This window comes from Dermacentor silvarum, chromosome 5 (genome assembly GCF_013339745.2).
Source record: "Dermacentor silvarum isolate Dsil-2018 chromosome 5, BIME_Dsil_1.4, whole genome shotgun sequence".
NCBI lineage: Eukaryota > Metazoa > Arthropoda > Arachnida > Ixodida > Ixodidae > Dermacentor > Dermacentor silvarum.
This window is the reverse complement of record NC_051158.1, coordinates 95,317,938-95,336,620: the sequence shown is the minus strand read 5'-3', so window position 1 is coordinate 95,336,620 and position 18,683 is coordinate 95,317,938. Positions and strand designations below refer to the sequence as shown.

The window sequence follows — 18,683 nt, the reverse complement described above, 5'->3', positions numbered from 1 at the left end:
TGACATTCTTGTCCATGTGCTAAATTCTCTTTTGGACAGCTTTTTTTCACATCCTGCAAGCACAACTTCAGCAATGCGTAACCTTTATCTGCATGGCAGACAGGTCAGGACTTAGTGGCATTGTTCTTTGACGTAGTGAATGTTATGTAAGGAATTAGGAACCAGCATTGAGTAGCACTTTGCAGCGCTACTTAACCATTCCCATGTCTAGTGGCAGCCACCAAGTGACATTTTCCCACTGATTCATGTAATCAATTATGGCATGCACCCTGTTTTAGGTAGCTCTTTGAACTAGTGCATACAGCCTTCTGCGATCACGTAGCTGCAGCAATAGTATTGAGTTCATGGAATGACTGGGAGCACTCGGTTCTTTACCATCACATTTCAGTGCATATGGCATCACGTGTACTGATCACAAAGACCTCTAGAGAACAACACCTAACTTGGTAACCTACACAGTGCACTTGAGCTTCATATATCATGTAAGCTGCACGCCTATTTGCATTACTCTGCAGAGACATGCAGTCAGCAACACGGATGACTGCAGTTACATGTGTCTTAAATGAATATTCGCCTAATGTACATGTCACTTCAACTGTCTTGCACTGTTCTACACAAGTCGGCTTGCACATGTGATGCTGCTAGCTAATATCTGATAATAATAATAATCCGTGTTTTCTCAGTGGCAGCTGGCCTCCATGGGGCGGTGCAGACAGGGGACTGTCATTGCTGGAGCACCTCCTGGCTATCCACAGGAAATGGAAAAAACACGGTAAATTCAAACCCCCTCTGGTTCTCATTTTCATGTTTCCATAAGTGTGTGTGTGTTCATCACCCTGAAGTTACTTAAATTTGAAAAGGAAGCCATATAAAGTATACTCATGGTCTCACGTAGTGCATTATTAAACATAAAAGTACAAAATCACGCAGCTTAAGAACCTCAAAGATAATTTGTAGCAGATCAGTCACTGCAGAGGTCAGGATATGTATTGTCGATGCTCGCAGACAATAGAATTGCAGACTTGTTCATCATTAAAAGCAATTATACATTTAGGGTGTGAACATTTGGTAATGGTTTGAGTGAATGCTAGAGACGACTGCATGAATATGCCACCCCTAACGTAATGCCCTGACAGAGGCCCTTAAAGATGAAATAAATGACGATAAGAAGCTTGGTAACAGATTTGTGCAACGAGCAAATTGTAACACGCACAGGGAAAAATACACGAGAAGGCACAAAGAATACACACACGTAGCACTTCATTGTGCCTTCTCATATCTTTGTTCCCTGTTCGCGCTACAACTCGCTCATTTCAACATGAACAACCAACAAGCCCACATCGCCACTCAGATTTGTGCAGTTTCCTTCGAGTCATATTTGGGTAAAGTACCACAGACTATATTTTAAGTGAAATAAGTTATATTTTCTCGTTTAATTGGCCAACACTGTAGTTAGGCTCTGGGTATGTTTTGGCCAGGTATGTATATATGTCAGTGCTACGTTTATTAGATTATGTTTTAGAGTGAGTTTAAGTCATAATTATAGAAATTAATACTTGTGATCATGATATTCTTGCCATAAGTTTATGCAAGGGACATGTAAATTTGGTCTTCATATAAGCAACAACAAATGGAAAGTTGCTGACGATTTTATAGGCATTGAAGATGTCAACATGTTAGCTTATTTGGATGCTTTTATGTTGTCATGTGGCCTATATCATACGGGATGGAATTGATGGCCAAAATTGTGGACATTTTAACCTCCCAAAGGCCAACATCATATCTTTGATATGCTGAGCTTGATGCCTGAAAATGCTCATTTACTAATGATAAACATAATGTGCAATGCACTGTAGCATTTCTGACATGCTGCAACAGTTTCAGTTGTAGATAGCTCAGCAAACTAATGAGTAATGAGTTACTCTTAGGCTATATATAACTAAAAGAAAATTTAGTTTTTCTTTTGTTTATATATTCATTGGGGGTGATTGTATGAGAAAGAAAGGTGATCAGGTTCTATTCTTCCTTCATATAGAATTGTGTCTGCTTTCCGAACTTTAGGAAAGATGTTCAATTTGTCAGACACTGCCTGCATAACACCACCTCCATAAATAGGAAGAACTGATGTTCATCCGTGATACTCTAAGAACACTGCGATGAATCATAGGTGCACATATAAAAGTAATCACAAGAAGGGCAATGCATAGCAAGCATCTGCATCTAGATCGAGATAGTTAAATTTTGGATTAAGGTGAAACATTGCAGAAGAGCTGCATGCTGTACATGATATGCAGGCTAAATCATTGAAGGTTGATTCATTGAAGGCATTATAAAAATAATGTTTTGCTATTTTCTAATAGCAGCCGGAGTAAATGCTATGAAAGAGAAATAAAATTTTTAAGGAATAAAATAATTAGCTAGTGTCTAGTACAGAATTTACAGAAATGAAATTACTGAGTGCAAATGTATGGAATAAGTTGTTTCACTTGGAGAGTGCTGCACAGGTCATGGGGCCACTAGAAAATTGTGAGGATATAAGGGAAGAGCGAAAGCATGTGCAGTGAAAATATGGGCGAAAGTGTCTGTAAAGGAGCGAAATCGATTTTAAGACTCTTACTGTAAGCCGATGAATAGGGATTTCAAGGTGGAGGATGGCAAAGGTATAGCTGAATCTCTCTATGAGCCATTGCGACACACATGAACAATTTCCGTAGAAAATGAGAATCTATTTAAGCACGTTACTGTGAGCATAATCACTGGAAAATGGTAGAGCAGAGATCGGTTTGCGTAAACACGGTTTGGCGCTTACTTTCAACTGCAGTTTACTGAAGAAATGTGATATTTATAAGTACTCAACAAGACCATCATGGGGCATCACATTAATGATAAAGCAACCAAATGTTGGAGTCACCAGGACCCCCTAATACAACCACATCATAGCCATGTGCCATGACAGATTGGTACGGCCTAGTATACCAGAGGTGATAAGAGACAATCCAGATTATCGCACAGCATGACGCTTGCCTCTAAAAATATGTGAAGGTAGGTTGAAGCATGTGCGCTGGCCCAGCAAATAATAACCTAAAAAAACAAGACTTAAAAAGCAGATGCTGCATCTATAATGATTACTCGGAAGGAGTACATAGCAGATCAAAAAACGAGAAAGCAAAACCAACCAAGTAAGTTGGTTTTCTGAAGGCACTTCAGGTCTTTATTTGCCACTGCACTGCGTCCAGAAGCATCTGAGGCAACAGAATTGGTCGAGCTTTTTTTGCGATCTTATGCATCAGGCTCGCTCGTTCACAAGGGCACAAAACAAATCCATCTGCCTGCCTTGAGTGTCGGTGGCATATTCTTACCTTGATACCCTGAATCAAGTTTACCAATTCAGTTTTTCGAACTTTCTGCTGCTTCTCAACCTGTGTGCATTCATTGGTTTGCCTCAAAACTGCAACACCAGTGCTTCTTTTGAGACCATATTCACCCGTTTGACAAGTTTGGTGATAGATCTGACTCCAATTTGTCTTCCACAGTGATGGCATTGTCTTGAATGCCAAGTTGTTGCAGGAGGCCCTTCAGCTACTTACGCAGAACAGCGTGTCTAGGATGGCAGTGTCAGCATTATAATTGCTTGCGATAACATTTGCAGCACCTGTAGCACTCATCACGGCAGGGTATACGGCTTTCGTCCATGGGTCATTGGCATCCTGTATTATGGGCTGCATGGCAATCTAGCCAATTGATAACTTGCATGCTTTTCATTGTAATCGTTAGGGGCTTAGCTGCAGCCTTACTAGCCACTGTGGGAGGAGGTTGCTTTTTTCGTACCTTATTTGGGACGGAGCATTGGGTAGTTCTCAAAAAAGTTCATTTTTGAGGCAACACAATTAAAGTGTTAGTTACATTCTGCATCAGTGACGCACACACAAGCATGCTGTTTGTTGTTGGGTATCAGGGAAGAGTTCTTTAGTATCTTTCTGTTTAACTTAGTACTAAGTTTAGTGCTAGTAGTAGAAATATGTGATAGTACATTTAGTCCATACATAGCTTCATACATCTCGATCAGAATCTGAGCAGGGCTCGCTAAAGTAACCGACTCTGAGCAAGCTTTATTGTATATCTTCTCTTCATCTTGTAGGCATCAGCGTGCTACAGTCAAATTCAAACTTGCGAAACTAAAAAGCAAAAAGGAAGGTAACTGTTTCCTCATGCATACCGCCGCAAACAGCGTGCGTCACTGTTACTGAATATTAGCAACAATGCTTCTTTCCCATTGTTGCTTAATAGCGACATACTTTCTTGTGAACTACTTGGTGCTGTAGCCTCAAAAAAATTCAAACTTGCTGCTAATGCATTTAGTAAAGCCCTCAACACACACAAGGAAAAGTTCCTATCCTAATAATTATCCAGTAGGCTCCTTGAAGACAAGGGCTTAATAATAATAATATGGGATACTGTTGGAGCTGTAGACGCTCATCTTATTCCATTACGCCTCCATAAATTTTTCTGTTAAGTACATGGCAGTCACTTACAGCAACATTGGCACTCCCATGTTAGTCATTCTGTGCTATATACACAATGCCAGGTGCTGTAATAGGTCGACAATGAAAATAACAGTCATGGGTACAGCTAAAGCGATTAGAATGTTTAAAGCCGTTAAAAAACAAATGCAGACTGAGGGGCAGAGAAATGAAGAGAGCGCAAGCACTCCTTTGTCTGCGTTTGCCCATGCCGCTTTCAACATTTCAACCATGAATACATAACAGCTTGCCCAATTTTTGGTTCTCTTGGATGCTAAAGCGGTCTCAGATCCTCATGACTAACCATTTCAACTGGATGAATCTACCGCAGTAGTGGTATAGCAGTAGAGCATCCGCCTCGTATGTGGGAGGTACTGAGTTCAAATCCCCGTGCCGCCAGAAAACCTCCGTTTCTTTCTCATGGGTAGAGATGTCCCTTGGCCTGGTGCTCGGCTTCTTGTGAGGGTTCACATCTTGAAAGAGATTTCATGCGTGCTCTCTGGGCACTTATTGTCCAACGACAGATGGCCTTGTTGAAGAGCATCAGCCTCGGCTGCCTTGAGGCAAGTGCAGCCGCTAGGTACAGCGGTGAGCACTGTTAGGGTGAACACGCGAGCGCGTGGCCGACGGCACTATCAGCGCCGCGTAACAGCCATCGTTGGAAACATTGCACATGCGCAGCATGTGCTTTGCGAAACACTCTTTCCACCGCGCGCATCACGTCATCGATACGCTTGTTCGTCGTCTGCTAGCCGCATTTTTTGTTCGCTGAGCTGATACCTTCTGCATTTCAAGGTCCATCTGGATTGAAGATTGGCACGTGAAGGAAAAAAGTGAGTGTAAGAGGGATAATTATTAAACTTTTTATTCAAGAAAATTGCACTTTTGCAATTCAAGTTAAACAAGACCATGAGAACAAATATAAAAACATGAGCAAATCTAATAGCGAGCATGTGACCACTTACAGCAACGACTGCAGCTATTCTGGACGGTAACGAGTCGTAAAGTGATCGAACATATTCCCGATCGGCTTTCAGCCTTTCCCACTCGTTGCTGACTTGCGCCCACAACTGGTCCGAAGTCGCGGAATAAAGGGGCTTCCTTGCCAAAGAAGCTTTCAGACGGCCCCACACGTTTTCTATCACATTCAGGTCCGCTCCTTTCGGAGGCCATTCCAGTAGTTGCATGTGCTGCTCCGCCTGGAACTCCTTGACAGCCCGCGCCGTGTGTATCGGTGACCGGTCCTGTTGGAACAGGTAATCATCGTCTGGGAATAAACTGCTCGCATATGGCAACAGCACATTGTTCAAAATGTTGCAGTATTGTTCCGACGATAAGTGTCCACGTATACGTTGCAGGGGCCCTAAACCATATCTTGAAACAGCACCCCACACGTTCACACTCGATCTCCCACTGGCAGAAACACCTTGCACGTTGTCCGGGTCGTTCCTGCGTGGCATTGTGACGTTAACTAAAACAATTGCTTTTCAAAGCAGGAAGTTTGCCTCACCGTGTGCCTGGTAGTCTCCAAACACGCAATCTTTGGTCTTGTCGCGTCGAAAACGTCGACTCATCCGAAAAGATGACGCGACCCCACTCTTCTGATGTCCATGCTTCGTGCAGCTCAGCGAACTGCCGTCGTGCGTCCTTGTTTGCCGCCGTTAGTAGTGGCTTCTGCGCTGCGATGCGACTGCGAAGGCCCGCAGTACGCAGGCGACGTCGAACAGTGGTGTCCGAAACGTCCAAATCCAAGTCCTCGCGTATTGCTGGGGCTGGCAAGAAAGGGTTACGAACAGCAGCTGCAACTATGAGGGCGTCTTCATCGTCTGTGGTAGCTTTAGGGCGGGGCGCGCGGGGTGCATCCTGAATGCGACCTTCATACTTGTAGGCTTGAATTATCCTGTTCACAGTCTTCAGGGGCCTATTAACTAAAGCGCCAATATACCGCTCGGAATAACCTTTCAGGGAAAGATCGACAATTGAGCGCCGTTCATCATCGGGAACCCTAGCCATAATACGATCTGGCGACAGAATGAACGGCTGCGAAAGATGTTTGGTTGTTTTATATACGGCGTTGCATGCACAACAACTTTGAAGGGAACGAATAGACACGCCCCCATAGATATACAAGTTTTTTTGTCTTGTTCTGTTCAAGCACAGATGTTTAAAGAAATCTTAAAATGCAGGATGCATGGGCTTAGAAAACAAAAATGCGGCTAGCAGACGACGAACAAGTGCATTCATGACGTCATGCGCGCGGTGGAACAATTATTTCGCGGAAGGCGTGATGCGCATGCGCAATGTTTCCAGTGATGACCGTAACGGGGCGCTGACAGTGCCGTCGGCCACGCGCTCGTGTGTTCACCCTAACAGTGCTCACCGCTGTACCTACCGGTGAAATAGGTACAAGCATGCTCCCGGTCTGATGTGATGGATAGTTGTTTGGGCACGTATGTCTGTGTGAAGTCAAGCAGTAATGAACGTCAGAGATGCGCGAACCGATGTGAACCAAAATTTAAGATAAGACTGTAACAAGACAAGCACTAAACACAGAATACATATCAAAGGTCCCTAAAACAAACACGTCTACACTAAGTCCTACGCGCAGCGTTCAAGAAAAAAATGTCACAGTTTCGCCCTAAGGGCGAAGCGATGAATGCGATAGCAACACAGCAATGTCATACGAAGTAAGGTGAGCGGCTTTGGTAGCAATTTGAATTGTAGTAAACATGAGCTGGATTAAGTAAGCAGGTGTGCTGCGGCGTAAGTAGACCGACATGAAGAGAGACTCGATGACCACGAGAAGGCGCGTGTGAAACGGTGGTGTTGATGAGAAGCGCTTACCGTGGGCAGCGCGTGCGAAGGGACACACCTGTAGTGCTGCACTGCCGATCTGGGCAGCATTGCATGTGTAGCGTGCGTTGGAAAATGTGGCCCGACTATTACTAACTGAATGAACAAGCGTGGTGTGAGCGCGCGCAAACAAACATGAATAGATCACACTGAATGACTGCAGCCAACGACTGTCAAAACGCTGGCAGCGGGCGAAGGTACGTGCGGTCTATCGCTTCAACGGAAACTGAGGGGCGAATGCGCATAAAGGTCAGAGCCGTGTGGAGATAAGAGACGGTGCGGTCGAACGAACGACGACGAGCGCGGTTGTTGGCAGCGTAGAAGTGCGCCCCCCCCCCTCCCCCGCTCCTTCCGGCGCTGGCTTCCCGCTTCCTTGCTTGCGCGTGGGAGAGATAAGAGACTGTGCGGACGACCGACGAGCGCGGTTGTTGACAGAGAAGTGCCCCCCCCCCCCCCCCCCTGCTCCCTCCGGCGCTGGCTTTCCGCTTCCTTGCTTGCGCGTGGGAGATTGAGTGCGTTCGCTCTCCGTGATAGCGCGCGTCCCGGCACGCTGCCTCTGGGGCATGCGGCGCGCGGCGTAGATTTTATCTATACGGAACCTCACGGCGACGCCTACGGCGACGCCGACGGCAGAAATCCGGTTGAAGTGTCCATATAATTGCTATCGCAATAAAAGAGCAAGTACGTCACATGGCTACATTCCTGATGGTGTCGTCGATCAGTGGTAGATCGTCTAGCTGTCGCGACGATTTCCGTTGGAGGCGACCCAAGGCATGATGACCCTCGTGGAAGGCCAGCCAAGGCAGGGTGACGGCAATGGTCATCAGATGAGGTAGGCGACGGTTGCATTACCGTGGCCCGAGGACTCGAACGGCTGTCGGGCGGGTTGCTTCCACCGCCACAACCTCACATGCCACCTCGAGCAAGAGGCGGCTTCAAAGCAAAGGCCTTGGTTAGGCCTCACCCCGGACACAGCCTAAAGATGCTCCAACAGGCGGCTACGAGCAGGCTACAGCCAGGCCTGCTCCAAACGGCGTCACGCCAGGCGCCACTCTGCGTCTGCACCGACAGGCAGGCGCGTTGTCCTCAGGGCTGCCTCAGGTACTACGGCAGGAGCTCCCGAAACAGCGCACTGGTCCTGCGTCTTCTAAGCTGCTAGCCCCCTCTGCCCATTTGGCACCCACCTCTCTTCTTCCTTCTCTATTGTTCCTTTTCTGAACACTGCCAAGCACGCAATCTGCGCCTGGCTCGCCTTCTGTTTCTTCTTCCTTCATTCACAGTCCTCAAGAGTTTTCAAGCAGTCCACAGACATAAACAACACTCATAAGGTCCTTGCACTGCACCTGGTGCTTGGCCATTATGGGACCTCAGCGCTTCGAAAGGAAATTTGGGGCACCACATGGGAAATTGCCACTATTGGGAATGGCCCAGACCTACTTCTTTTTGTGCTCATGAGGGTTTTGACTGGTATTTAGAGCACAGGTTCCTCTCCCTGAAGAAAGCCAAACGCCATGCTGGGGTACACTTGTGTCCATTTGAATCAGTGGGCGCCGTGCGGTGGTAGAAATTGAACCTACGACTTCCTGCGGCCGAGGAGGGCAATCTACAACAAGGGCAATCAAACAAATGCACTCTACATGTAAAGTAGCGAGAGCCATTTTGACAAGACAAACTGAGCTGATGCACTCACCAAAGTAGCAGGGCAAAAAATTCTCTTGGGAAAGTTTCACCCACTGGAGACAGGCAGGTAATTGTGTTGTGACCCTATGTGAATGAGTAGGCCAATAGTAAAAGGTCGCTTGAAAGCTCGGCTATATGTTTGCCTCAGGCGCTGCCGGACACAGCGCAACGAAATTAGAAGCCTGAAGTACCTTTCTACTGCTTGATAAGTTTGCCCATCAGTAAATGGCTTCGTGCAAGCAGTCCCTGTTCTGGCCTCTTGCTTCAGCTCATACATCCCCCCAGACAACTTGTTGAAGTAGGCTCAATCACAAAAACTTGGATACATCACAGGATGCATTCATGCTGCAGTTATGCTAATGTCACATGGCGCTCAAGTTTGAAGCTGGCCACCCACATTCCCTCTAAAGTATTATTGAAATCCATTCTATTGTCGATTTGCCATTAATATTTGGTCAGAGGTACCAATGTATTTAAACAAATTTAACATTATCATGACTTCAGCTGTGAAAACTTTTCAGTATATGTGAAAACTTTTCAGTATATGTGAAAATTTCCTTGTGGTTACAGCATTTATAAAATATTGTGGACAGGTACATGAATATTTAGCTCATGTATGATGCCCATGTGCTACATAAACACTTTATGAAAGCATCTAGGGCTGGGGATAGTGTAATTATTCTATTGGAATTGTCTTGTGCGTTGTTAGGGTAGCATTCTGCCTACATGATCATGATTGGCTGGCTATGTGCAGTGGATGATAAGAATGGAATATAGAAATGAAAGGAAAGGAATCACTACAGTATACCAGTCCTGCTGATACTTTGCAGCATACTTCTTGTGGAACGAGCATACACACTAGGTATTTTTTATGCATTTGTTTATTCCTATTTTAAACACTTAAGAAAATGACACAAAGTGGAAGGCTATGTTATATGTAGGGTAAAATCTTAAGTTAATTTCCACAGCCACCTAGTTCAGCCTAATCTACGGCACACTAAGATTGTGTCGAAAAGCCAGCTACCAAAGAATCAAACAAAGGTGTAACTTACAAGAATGGACAAGTCTTATTTTCGAACCTTGAAAACATACATTTCAAATAAGAATTTAAGCTTAAGAAATCTGCACTTCTGGCTGGCCCTCCAGTTTCTTAAACTTCAGTAGTGTCGTCCCATAGTAGGTGGTCCTCAGTGGTGTCAGTTGAGCTTCAGATGCCAGTTCTCTTGAAGCTTTTGATGACAGTGTCATCAGAAATCATGTTCTGTGCCTCTAGGACCAATGGACACAACAGTTCCACTGGCAGCCTTCTAAACTTGCCTCCCGGTTCCAGGGAATGATCACAAATATTGAAAGTCTGTGATTCTTTGTGTGTAGAAGGCAGCTGCTGACATGTTCTCATGAAGCCCATGCCGCCACATGAAGCACATCATCCAGTTGCTGCTTGCGTTGAAGTTTGTAGTTGGAATGCCCTGCTTCCTTGTAAGTCGGCGAGCGTCCTTCTGTATCATTTAAATTTACACAGAACAGCTGTCCAGAGGCTTCTGAGCTATAAAGCACTGCTACTTCAACTTGCGAGTAAAAATCAGTCTTGGGTCAGCGGAAATTCCTGCTTGCCTTGCTGGTAGCATTCAGCTTTTCATGCGGCCATCTCTAACGGCAGATGTGTACTTTGCTGACGCCGAAGTACCTTCTGAATTAACGACTGCCATTCTACAAAGCATGTTGAAATGCTTTGAGCTTGAAGTAGGTGCTGTAGCTAGCTTGCGACCTTATGTGGCACGCTAGCAGTCTGATCACTCCATGCATGCGCGGCATGACCTGTCTAGACTGACAAAAAAAAGGGAAAAATACTAGCTTTGTGCATATAGCACTAGATAGCTCCAGTGCTGGTACTGCCACTGGCATCCGCAGCTGGCCATTATCATCAGTCAAAGTCAAAACCAGGCCACCGGTTGCAGTGTTGAGTTGTAAGTGTGGTCATTGTGTGGGAGGGGGAAAAATATGTGAATTTTCATAATGTGCAAACTTACGGTGTGTACTATTATTAATTAACCAAGCAGGTATGCAGTAAGGCCTATGTTGGGATTATTGCTGCTATTCAATAGGAATCTGTGTAATGAAAACAGCTTGGTGTGCCTGGCCTACAATTACTTGAAAATATGCATTTGCTTCCAATTGGCCCTTCACCAGCCACAAAGCTGGCTTCAAAACAGTCATAAATATTACTTGTGCTGCTTTCACCACTTTTTAGTCTTTTAATGTTTATGCTCAATTCCTCATTTCTCAGTGTATTAATCAACACAACAAGTATTGTACTTAGTCTTCTGTCGTATGGCAATAATGGTTCATTTGTTTGTGCAGCTGTTTTCACAACGCGGACGACACCGTGTCAAAGGAAGTTATGGAAAAGAGACTGAAAGCAGTGCACTGGTACCCCTTGCAGCAATTGGGTAATGTGCTGTAGTAGTGAACTTTGCAATAAAGTTTTATCTCTGTTCGTATTGCTTTCAGATGTTATAAATGTGATTTCCACATCACACACATACCATGACCTGAAGTTTTGGATGGAATGGTGAGCATATTTATGCAGTGAGCCATCTTAAGTGCCGACTGGCATACTCTAGTGTTCAAAGGCACTGAATATATTCTAATTAAGACTGCAAGACTGTAATGCAATCACAGTCAGAATTCATCAATTCAATAAACAATACACATTTGAACAGTGGTCTCCGGTAGAATGGCATACCGACAAACAGTAGAATAGGTAGTAGACAGGTAGTAGACTTGTAGGCTTGTAGACCTGTAAACTTGTATGCCGATTGGCTAGTAGACCATCAAGGTCTGAAATTAGGGTTAGCCAACAGACATGTAAGCTGATAGCTGGTTGGAATTTTTTACTGGAGATATTCATATAAAATTCCAGACCCGCCGTAGTGGCTAAGGCGTACGTACGTTGCTCTACTGAACTGAAAGCTCAGGATTGAATCCCGGGCGCGGTGGCATTTCGATGGAAGTGAAATGCACTAGATGCCTGTGTGCCATATGCATTGGGTGCACATTAAAAACCACAGGGAGTTAAAATAATTTGGAATGCCTCGATCACCAGCGTGTGCCTCATCATAAAATTGTGGTTTTGGCATGTAAAAACCCAGATTTTAATTTATTGAATTTCCAAATATGACCATATACAGGATGTTTCAGCGAACTGTTTCAAAAATTCTTAAAGGTTGCTTGTGGCAGGTAGCACAATTCTAGTTCATGAGCTGGTCTACTCGAAGAGGCGGACGTTACATCCACAAGAAATTGAAATGCATAATCGAATATTTAACAGAAATTTACTAATTAAGTTTTTAACTAATTACCTGATGGCTCAAATTGCAATTTACAAATTGTAGCCTTGGAGTTCGCCAGGCAGATCCACTTGGAACAAATTCTTGGGATGACACCAGTTTCGAGATATAAATTCCCGAACTTTGCGGAGAAACGCATTGGCGTTCCAATTAGTTTCTTAAATCGTTGCTTTATGCATTGAAGCACCAAATTAACTGGAACGCCAACGCATTTCTCCGCAAAGTTCGCGAATTAATATCCCGAAAATGGTGTCATCCCGAGAATTCGTTCCAAGTAGATCGCCTTGCGAACTCCCCTGCTTCAATTTGTAAATTGCAATATGGGCCATCAGGTAATTAGTTAAAAACTGAATTAGTGAATTTTTGTTGATTATAGTCGATTATGCATTTCAATTTTTTGTGCAAGTAATGTCCGCCTCTTCGAGTAGGCCAGCTCATTAACTAGAATTGGGTTATCTGCCACAGCTAGGCCACCTTAAATAAATTTTGAAAGTGTTCGCTGAAACACCCTGTATATAAGAGCGCCATATATGGACATACTAAAACTTTAGCAGTGGCCTTATATAGAAATGTCCCATATATGGGCATATTAAAGATTTGGCAGATATGGCCATATATAGCATATAAGGGTCCCATATATGGACATATTAAAAATTGGGCAGATATGGCTATATATAGCATATAAGGGGGCCATATATGGGGATATTCAAAATTGGGCAGATATGGCCATATATGGCCCTTATATGCCATATATGGCCATATCTGCCCAATTTTTAATATGCCCATATATGGCCTTTTTCATATCAGTCCATATCTGACATTTTCGTAAGGGTATACTTAAGTTCTGTTTGTGAATACGGGCCTTCGTCTTTCTCCTCTTTAGTGCAGCCACACTGTGGCAGCTGTTTCGTATCATCACCCCGGCGGTAGAAGCACCGCCCCGTTGAAGCTACACATCCGCGGTGAAAGGTTTGCAATAGGGTGTGAGTCTACGTGAACGATGTAACTTGCAGCCGACGACGCCACTGAGGGGTCCGCGGGGATGATTTCATATGTGACATCGGTCACTTGTCGGACCACACGGTATGGACCGGTGTAAAGCGACAGCAGCTTTTCGGATAGGCCCACACGGCGGATGGGCGACCAGAGAAGCACCAGAGAGCCCTGAGAAAAGTTCACGTCGCGATGGTGGCATTCGTAGAGGCTTCGCTGATGCTCCTGTGAGGCATCCAGATGGGTGCGAGCGAGCTGCCGCGCGTGGTCGCTGATCGCGTCGTGCGCGTATTCAGTGGAACAACGTGCGGGCGAGGGCAGCAATGTGTCCAAGGGCAGCGCGGTTTCTCGGCCATATAGGACACAGAATGGTGAATAGCCGGCGGTGCCGTGACGCGACGAATTATACGCGACCGTCCCATACGGTAAATGAAGATCCCAGCCGTGGTGGTTGGCTGCAACGTACTTCGAAAGCATGTCTATGAGGCGCTCCGTAAGGCCGTTGGTCTGTGGAGGGTAAGACGTGCTCAATTTGTATTTTGTCGACCAGGAGCGGAGGACGATTTCGATGACTGCCGAGAGAAAGCTACGGCGAACGTCAGTTAGTAAGTGGCACGGAGCACCGTGCACTAAAATGATGTTGTAGAGTAGGAAGTCAGCGACGTCAGTAGCGGCACTTGTCTGGAGGGCTCTTGTGATTGCGTACCGCGTCGCGTTAATGGTGGCTACGGCTACCCATTCATTTCAGGAGCCCGAGAGAGGAAACGGTCCAAGGAGGACTAAACCAACGCGGAAAAAGGGTTCGGGCGGGACGTCGATTGCTTCGAGACATCCAGCTGGAAGCGCAGAGGGGTTCTTCCGGCACGGAGAGGGCTCACAAGCGGCAACGTAACGCCTCACGAAGCGGGTGAGACCCGGCCAAAAGAAGCGACGGCGCGCACGGTTCTATGTGCACGAGACGCCCAAGTGCCCCGCCAAGGGAGCGTCGTAAAGTAGGCGGAGGACAGTCGAACGCAGGTGTGATGGGATAATGAGCAGAAGGTCAGGGCCGTGGCGATCAAAGTTACGGCGGTATTATGTCCCCTCCTTGAGGCGAAGGACCCGGAGAGAGGCGTCACCAGGCGTTGACTCCAGCCGATCTATGGAGGTTCGTAACGAAGGATCGTGGCGTTGCTCGTTGCCGATTTGAGGCAACTGGGACACAGAAAACTGCTGCGGCTTAGCTCAGCTAACCCTGGATATGCAAAGCGAAAGCTTGGTGTAGCCTGGTGAAGTCTTGGTTTCACTTGGTTAGCCTTTGATTTAGCTGTAATTATTATACTTAGGTATACACTCATCGATATAAGCCAGGTATAAGTTATAAGCCCACAAGTTCAAGCGTTTTGCGAGCTGAACGGCTAGCTCTTGCTCAGAATGCGCGCTTGGCATTCCGGACCCTCTCTAGTTCGCCGGGCGAAAGACGCGTGTCAGACACCGATGCCGGTAAGACGCCGCGGGGTGGTCAGACCATACAGAAAGAAACACTACGAGCCGGCTGCAGCGCCAGCAGCGACGCCAGCTGCGGCGGTTGCTAGGCAAGGGCTCAGCTCACGGTGCTGCCACCGGCCACAGCAAAACGGCGAGAATGCGGCCAGTGTAGCTTCGGTACAAAAGGAAACGATGGCGTCCGCATGTGCCGGTTCTTCAACTGGGTAGTGGGACAAACAATCTGCATCCTGGTGCAAGCGTCGCGTCTTATATACCAGAGAAGGTATATTCTTGCAGACGTAAAACCCAGAGAGCGAGTCGTCCCGTGGGGTCCTTGAGCGAGGATAGCTAGCAGAGAGCGTGGTGATCAGTGATGACACAAAATAAAAGTACGGACGAAACTTCGCAACCACCAGCACAAGAGCGAGGCACTCGCGCTCTGCGATTGAATATTTGCGCTCGACGGGTGATAGAAGTCGGCTGGCATAGGCTATAACGCGATCATGTCCACGCTGGCGTTGTACTAACACTGCTCCTGTGCGGTGACCACTAGAATCACTTCGAACTGCCGTTGAGGCAAACGGGTCAAAGTGGGCCAGCACTGGAGGTGTGGTAAGGTGAGTAGTGAGTTGCGAAAAAGGTGCGGCATGGCCAGGACCCCAAGAAAACGGGACGTCTTTCTTGAAGAGGTCGGTAAGGGGACGTGAAATGGTCGCAAAATCCTTTCCAAAGCGTCGGAAATGAGAGCACAGCCCTAGGAAACTACGAACGTCCTTGGTAGACTTCGGGACAGGAAAGTTCGTAACGGCGCAAATTTTATCCGGAGCAGGTCGCACGCCTCTGGCATCCACGAGGTGTCCAAGGACGGATATTTTTATGAGTTCAACTGGAGACCGGCCCCGTGGCACACGTCAAGAATCACTGAAAGACGGTCTAGATGCGTGTCGAATGCGGGCGAGAAAACGATGACGTCATCCAGATAGCATAAACAGGTGGACCACTTGAACCCCGGAGCAAAGAGTCCATCATTTGGTCGAAGGCGGCCGGCGCGTTACAGAGACCGAAATGCATCACCTTGAACTGATAAAGACCGTCAGGGGTAACAAATGCAGTCCCGGTCCATGTCGTCGATGGATATCTGCCAGTAGCCGGACCGGAAGTCGATAGAAGAAAAATAGGTGGCACCATAAAGGAAGTCTAGAGCGTCACCAATACGTGGCAAAGGGTAAACGTCCTTTTTTGTGATGTTGTTCAGGTGGCGATAATCGACGCAAAAGCGCGACGTTCCATTCTTTTTTTAGAAGGACGGCGGGAGAACCTCAGGGACTCCAGTTAGGCTTGATAATGTCCTTGTCAATCATCTTTTATACTTCCTGTTGGATAACTGCTCTTTCCGACGCAGAAAGACGATGTGGACGTCGGTGAATAGGGTTCACATCGTCCAATATTTATGCGATGGGTCACGACGGACGTTTGACCTAAGCGTCGACTGTCAAAGTAAAACTTTTTGCGACAGCCTTCAGGAAAGCGGCATATTGATTCAGCTTGATCACGTGTAAGTTCAGGGGAAACCATCGTTTCATTGTTGACGCAAAATGCCGTGGGATGACGTCGTGGTATGGGCAGAGCTGCAACAATCTTCGACTGTGAAGGGCTCGACTGAACGGATTGCCGAAAAGGTCGCGGAGCTTCTCTTTGGAGAGATCCAAGCTCGTGATCTCATCTTCGTGGGTCTGGAACCATGCTTGTGGAGTGCCGTCGAGGTAGAAAAGGACGTTGGCAAGCATAATAGTCGGATCCCACCTGTGACTGGTGCTGACACGTTCGTGCAAGCGGAGCCAGTCGTCAACATCAGGACTGCCGACTCCAGTTAAAACGCCAGGATACCGAGGGGGGGGGGGGGGTGACGTAGTTCGGGGCTGCAGGCGTCGAGGCTGGCGGAGACGAAGTTTTGCCAGCAGGAGCCGAGGTTGGATTGTCGGTGTTTCGAACGCTGCGACGCTCCATAGCGGGTACGGGGAACGTCCATATCCACAAAATAATGTCACGTGTAACATATGTACAAGCCTAATAACAATATATTACCAGGTAGGCTAACGGTGGCCAAGATGACAACCCTATCCCAATCGGGAACACGTCGTCTTCCTCCTCTTCAGTGCAGCCACACTGTGGCGGCTGTTCCGTATCAATATTAGAGCGTTCACCGTGGGCATTGCATCACTATTATGTTCAGTGAAGATTTCAGATGACATTTCCTTTGAATTAAGCTGGCCATAAATAGTAACCTAACCTTTATAAGCTACTTAGCGTCCTAACCTGTCGTATTCTACCACTCCACCTTAGAGCGCTGCACGGGACGTTATTTCATGCCCGGGCTCTGACCGACCCCTAAATTTCTATGCGTTGGTCCACCCGTGCACGGACCATTCATTTCAAGCTTGGCCACTACCATGCCCGGGCCCGAAAACGTCAGGCCCGGCCTAGTTGCGTTCGACCGAAGCTAGGTAAAGTTCTTGCTTGTTGTGAAGATACTGTCATCGTCGTTGCGGTGCCCGTGACGATGGTTGTGACGGTAGAGCGCTGTTGTGGCTACGTCGCTGCTGTCGCGCCGCACCTTCTCGCACCACGCCGCTCCTTGTCGCGACGTGGAAGCAGGAGAAACAGCAGGCCGGTAGAGCACCAGGCCACTGCTGTACTGGCCAGTAATGCCTGACCTGCAACGCCTCGGCTGCTAAAACGGCACGCTCGGTCGGCGGACAGGTAGCTCAGGCGCCCCGGTGGCCAGCAGGAAGCACTGCACCAGGCCGCTATCACAGCAGGCCGCTGGTCACAGGAGAGCAGAGCCACGAGCGGGATCCACGACCAGGACCGCACGGTAGCAGGACGCCCGGTCGCCAGTCCTCGGGCTCGCTCAGCAGGCTGGTAGTTCAGGCGTCCCGGTCCAAGCAGGCAGCACTGCACCAGGTCGCTATTACAGCAGGCCGCTGGTGCGCAGGAAAGCCCAGCCACGAGCTGGATCTCCGCCCGGGTCCGCACGGTAGCTGGACACCCGGTCGCCGGTACCCGAGCCTGGAGCCGCCGTTTTTCGAGCTTGCGTTCGAGGCTGCCGCTCGCTCTCACGCTCTGCGTGCTCTCGTCGCTTCTTCGTTCGTGGCACGTGTCGTCATCTTCCATTATCACCATCACCAATCCTCTTCTTGTAGCCACAACTCAATCATCATTCGAAGCAGGTCTTCTCGCCACCGCACGCCACTATCCACATCATCACAAGGGCCCCCCACTTAAGATAGTTGCCCGCAACTATTCTAAACAACACAGGAGGAGGGGTGCATGAGTGCAGGCACGTGCGAACAGTTTAAAAAAAGTTCGTGGTCCACAGAACCAATTCATGTATACACACTGATGACAAAACACATGGAGACTTCGGAACACAAGCCAAAGTTCTCACAAGAAAATCGAAAGTTCTAACAAAATTCAAAGTTCTAATAAAAAAAACTGCAGCACGGTACGCGGCAATCACGATGGCACAAAATAATAGTGTCCACGAAACATGAAAAACCGTTCACATCTTTGTCAGAGTGCCGGAGTAGAGCAAGCCGGTGCAGGTACACTGAATTATGTTACCCGCTCCCAGATCAACCGAACCGCGGATGTCTCAATCCTACTTATCGGTCTTTCATGCGTTAACCGTGCACGCCAAGCAACGCCAGATGTGCTGCGTCGTGTGAGGTCAGCCGCTCCTATGTGCATGGTATAACCTTGCACAAAACGATTGTCTGGTATCCCTAATCTTGTTGGGATCTTAGAATGCAAATGAGCT

The 18,683-nt window shown here is 47.2% G+C and overlaps 1 long non-coding RNA gene across 2 annotated transcripts; it reads left to right on the top strand.

The window, feature by feature from the left end:
* The first annotated feature begins 936 nt into the window (after positions 1 to 936).
* Positions 937 to 11,773, top strand: LOC125945906 (uncharacterized). 2 transcript variants are annotated; one of them, XR_007467199.1, is made up of 3 exons: positions 937 to 1,382; positions 11,415 to 11,503; positions 11,565 to 11,773. It is a non-coding gene; the product is annotated as an uncharacterized LOC125945906 (long non-coding RNA). The 2 variants fall into 2 exon arrangements; XR_007467200.1 differs by lacking the exons at positions 937 to 1,382; positions 11,565 to 11,773 and adding an exon at positions 10,423 to 10,532 and having other exon boundaries at positions 11,415 to 11,551.
* Positions 11,774 to 18,683: the final 6,910 nt, after the last annotated feature.